Here is a 6,000-nt window from a genome sequence, read left to right on the forward strand (position 1 = left end):
AACCTATGTGCAGGGCAATAATGGAGACAGACATAGAGAACAGACTTTAGACATGGCAGGGAAAGGAGAGCATGGGAGAAATTGAAAGAATAGCATTGAAGCATATACATTACCACATCTAAAATAGATAGTCAATGGGAATTTGCTGTATAGTATAGGGAACTCAGCTCAGTGCTCTGTGACACCCTAAAGGGGTGGGATGGGCTGGGGGATTGGGAAGGAGGCTCAAGAGGGAGGGGACATATGTATACCTATGGCTGAATCACACTGTTGTATGGCAGAAACCAACGCAATATTGTAAAGCAATTATCCTCCAATTAAAAACAAATTTTAGAAAATCAACTCCCATTTCCAGATCATCAGGTGAAACACACAGTGCAGAAGCAGTTAACAGTGTTACTGAAGGACTGTGTGAAATTGTACTACTGTTAAAAAATAGTCACTTTCCTCTGTACAAACCTCATGGAGAAATATATGTCCCTGCTCCATTGATTTAAGACCTGACCAAGGTGCTCCATTAGCTGTACTTACACAACTAACTACCCCAAAACTTAGTAGCTTAAAGTGCCACTTCATTGTTTCTCTTGATTCAGAGGTTTTGCTGAGGCCTAGCTGGAGGTTCTTCTGCTGGTCTTACTTGGAGTCTCGCCATGCATCCATATCACCTAGGATCTAGCTGAGACTGGAATGTTGAGGATGGCCTCTCATCTTTCAGACCTTCACTTCACATGGATTCTGTTCATTCTGTAGTCCAGTCTGTAATTCCTTCCAGCATGCCAGCTGGGTCCTAAGACAGAGGACATGGAAGTGGCCAGGCTTCTTAAGACTTGGGCTTGAAAATCCTCAAGTGACACTTCTTACCAGCTTGGTCAAGGCAAGTTCACAAGGGCAGTCTAGGTTCATGAGGATCAGAAATAAGTCCTACTTTTTGCTATGTGAAACAGCACATACAGGGAAGGGAAGAATTGATGGTAGAAACCATGCCATGTAACTTACTTTTAGCCAAAGGAGTGTGAATGGATGTGACATCCAGGCAGAAGCTTTAAAACTGTTTACATAGTATGGATTCATCTCTTTTGTCTTCCACTAGGACAGGCATTTCTCAAGATTGCTCCTTCAGTTAAGAAGACACATGGGGGTTGAGGTGACTCTAAGGCAAGGAGTAAGTAAGGAGAACTATTGCCATCCCACATTTTCATATTCTGGGGGAGAGGAGCCAAGATGGCGGAGGAGTAGGACGGGGAGACCACTTTCTCTCCTACAAATTCATCAAAAGAATAACTGAACGCAGAGCAAACTTCGCAAAACAACTTCTGATCGCTAGCTGAGGTCATCAGGCGCCCAGAAAAGCAGCCCATTGTCTTCGAAAGGAGGGCTGTATAGTTGGAGAAGTCCCGAGACTACAGGAAGAATAAAACTGAAATCCAGAGGCAGGAGACTTAAGCCCAAAACCTGAGAACACCAGAAAACTCCTGACTACATGGAACTTTAAGTAATAAGTGACTGTCCAAAAGCCTTCATACCTGCACTGAAACCAGCCACCACCCAAGAGCCAATAAGTTTTAGAGCAAGACATACCACGCAAATTCTCCAGCAACTCAGGAACATAGCCCTGAACATCAACATACAGGCTGCCCAAGGTCACACCTAACACATAGACCCATCTCAAAACTCATTACTGGGCACTCCATTGCTCTCCAAAGAGAAGAAATCAAGTTCCACGCACCAGAACACTGACGCACGCTTCCCTAACCAGGAAATCTTGACAAGCCAATCGTCTAACCCCACCCACTGGGTTAATCCTCCACAACAAAAAGGAACCACAGACCTCCAGAATACAGAAAGCCCACTCCAGATACAGCAATCTAAACAAGATGAAAAGGCAAAGAAATACCCAACAGGTAAAGGAACATGAAAAATGCCCACCAAGTCAAACAAAAGAGGAGGAGATAGGGAATCTACCTGAAAAAGAATTTAGAATAATGATAATAAAAATGATCCAAAATCTTGAAAATAAAATGGAGTTACAGATAAATAGCCTGGAAACAAAAATTGAAAAGATTCAAGAACTGTTTAATAAAGACCTAGAAGAAATAAAAAAGAGTCAATTAAAAATGAATAATGCAATGAATGAGATCAAAAACACTTTGGAGGGAACCAAGAGTAGAATAACGGAGGCAGAAGATAGGATAAGTGAGGTAGAAGATAAAATGGTGGAAATAAATGAAGCAGAGAGGAAAAAAGAAAAAAGGATCAAAAGAAATGAGGACAACCTCAGGGACCTCTGGGACACTGTGAAACGCCCCAACATTCGAATCATAGGAGTTCCAGAAGAAGAAGACAAAAAGAAAGGCCATGAGAAAATACTCGAGGAGATAATAGCTGAAAACTTCCCTAAAATGGGGAAGGAAATAGCCACCCAAGTCCAAGAAACCCAGAGAGTCCCAAACAGGATAAACCCAAGGCAAAACACCCCAAGACACATATTAATCAAATTAACAAAGATCAAACACAAAGAACAAATATTAAAAGCAGCAAGGGAGAAACAACAAATACCACACAAAGGGATTCCCATAAGGATAACAGCTGATCTATCAATAGAAACCCTCCAGGCCAGAAGGGAATGGCAGGACGTACTGAAAGTAATGAAAGAGAATAACCTACAACCTAGATTACTGTATCCAGCAAGGATCTCATTCAGATATGAAGGAGAATTCAAAAGCTTTACAGATAAGCAAAAGCTGAGAGAATTCAGCACCACCAAACCAGCTCTTCAACAAATGCTAAAGGATCTTCTCTAGACAGGAAATGCAGAAAGGTTGTATAAACGTGAACCCAAAACAACAAAGTAAATGGCAACGGGACCACACCTATCAATAATTACCCTAAATGTAAATGGGTTGAACGCCCCAACCAAAAGACAAAGATTGGCTGAATGGATACAAAAACAAGACCCCTATATATGCTGTCTACAAGAGACCCACCTCAAAACAAGAGACACATACAGACTAAAAGTGAAGGGCTGGAAAAAAATATTTCATGCAAACGGAGACCAAAAGAAAGCAGGAGTCGCAATACTCATATCAGATAAAATAGACTTTCAAATAAAGGATGTGAAAAGAGACAAAGAAGGACACTACATAATGATCAAAGGATCAATCCAAGAAGAAGATATAACAATTATAAATATATATGCACCCAACATAGGAGCACCGCAATATGTACGGCAAACGCTAATGAGTATGAAAGAGGAAATTAATAGTAACACAATAATAGTGGGAGACTTTAATACCCCACTCACAACTATGGATAGATCAACTAAACAGAAAATTAACAAGGAAACACAAACCTTAAATGACACAATGGACCAGCTAGACCTAATTGATATCTATAGGACATTTCACCCCAAAACAATCAACTTCACCTTTTTCTCAAGTGCACACGGAACATTCTCCAGAATAGATCACATCCTGGGCCATAAATCTGGTCTTGGAAAATTCAAAAAAATTGAAATCATTCCAGTCATCTTTTCTGACCACAGTGCAGTAAGATTAGATCTCAATTACAGGAAAAAAATTGTTAAAACTTCAAACATATGGAGGCTAAATAACACGCTTCTGAATAACCAACAAATCATAGAAGAAATCAAAAAAGAAATCAAAATATGTATAGAAATGAATGAAAATGAAAACACAACAACCCAAAACCTATGGGACACTGTAAAAGCAGTGCTAAGGGGAAGGTTCATAGCATTACAGGCTTACATCAAGAAACAAGAAAAAAACCAAATAAATAACCTAACTCTACACCTAAAGCAATTAGAGAAGGAAGAAATGAAGAACCCTAGAGTTAGCAGAAGGAAAGAAATCTTAAAAATCAGGGCAGAAATAAATGCAAAAGAAACTAAAGAGACAATAGCAAAAATCAACAAAGCTAAAAGCTGGTTTTTTGAAAAAATAAACAAAATTGACAAACCATTAGCAAGACTCATTAAGAAACAAAGAGAGAAAAACCAAATTAACAAAATTAGAAATGAAAATGGAGAGATCACAACAGACAACACTGAAATACAAAGGATCATAAGAGAGTACTACCAGCAGCTCTATGCCAATAAAATGGACAACTTGGATATAATGGACAAATTCTTAGAAAAGTATAACTTTCCAAAACTGAACCAGGAAGAAATAGAAGATCTTAACAGACCCATCACAAGCAAGGAAATCGAAACTGTCATCAAAAATCTTCCAGCAAACAAAAGCCCAGGACCAGATGGCTTCACAGCTGAATTCTACCAAAAATTTAGAGAAGAGCTAACACCTATCTTACTCAAACTCTTCCAGAAAATTGCAGATGAAGGTAAGCTTCCAAACTCATTCTATGAGGCCACCATCACCCTAATTCCAAAACCAGACAAAGATGCCACAAAAAAAGAAAACTACAGGCCAATTTCACTGATGAACATAGATGCAAAAATCCTTAACAAAATTCTAGCAAACAGAATCCAACAACATATTAAAAAAATCATACACCATGACCAAGTGGGCTTTATCCCAGGAATGCAAGGATTCTTTAATATCTGCAAATCAATCAATGTAATACACCACATTAACAAATTGAAAGATAAAAACCATATGATTATCTCAATAGATGCAGAGAAAGCCTTTGACAAAATTCAACACTCATTTATGATTAAAACTCTCCAAAAAGCAGGAATAGAAGGAACATACCTCAACATAATAAAAGCTATATATGACAAACCCACAGCAAGCATCACCCTCAATGGTGAAAAACTGAAGGCATTTCCCCTGAAATCAGGAACAAGACAAGGGTGCCCACTCTCACCACTACTATTCAACATAGTGTTGGAAGTTCTGGCCACAGCAATCAGAGCAGAAAAAGAAGTAAAAGGAATCCAGATAGGAAAAGAAGAAGTAAAACTCTCACTGTTTGCAGATGACATGATCCTCTATATAGAAAACCCTAAAGACTCTACCAGAAAATTACTAGAGCTAATCAATGAATATAGTAAAGTTGCAGGATATAAAATTAACACACAGAAATCCCTTGCATTCCTATATACTAACAATGAAAAAACAGAAAGAGAAATTAAGGAAACAATACCATTCACCATTGCAACAAAAAGAATAAAATACTTAGGAGTATATCTACCTAAAGAAACAAAGGACCTATACATAGAAAACTATAAAACACTGATGAAAGAAATCAAAGAGGACACAAACAGATGGAGAAACATACCGTGTTCATGGATTGGAAGAATCAATATTGTCAAAATGGCTATTCTACCCAAAGCAGTCTATAGATTCAATGCAATCCCTATCAAGCTACCAACGGTATTTTTCACAGAACTAGACCAAAGAATTTCACAATTTGTATGGAAATACAAAAAACCTCGAATAGCCAAAATAATCTTGAGAAAGAAGAATGGAACTGGAGGAATCAACCTGCCTGACTTCAGACTCTACTACAAAGCCACAGTCATCAAGACAGTATGGTACTGGCACAAAGACAGAAATATAGATCAATGGAACAGAATAGAAAGCCCAGAGATAAATCCACGAACCTATGGACACCTTATCTTTGACAAAGGAGGCAAGGATATACAATGGAAAAAAGACAACCTCTTTAACAAGTGGTGCTGGGAAAACTGGTCAACCACTTGTAAAAGACTGAAACTAGAACACTTTCTAACACCATACACAAAAATAAACTCAAAATGGATTAAAGATCTAAATGTAAGACCAGAAACTATAAAACTCCTAGAGGAGAACATAGGCAAAACACTCTCCGACATAAATCACAGCAAGATCCTCTATGACCCACCTCCCAGAATATTGGAAATAAAAGCAAAACTAAACAAATGGGACCTAATGAAACTTAAAAGCTTTTGCACTACAAAGGAAACTATAAGCAAGGTGAAAAGACAGCCCTCAGATTGGGAGAAAATAATAGCAAATGAAGAAACAGACAAAGGATTAATCT

The sequence above is a fragment of the Cervus elaphus genome, chromosome X (genome assembly GCF_910594005.1).
Source record: "Cervus elaphus chromosome X, mCerEla1.1, whole genome shotgun sequence".
Lineage (NCBI taxonomy): Eukaryota > Metazoa > Chordata > Mammalia > Artiodactyla > Cervidae > Cervus > Cervus elaphus.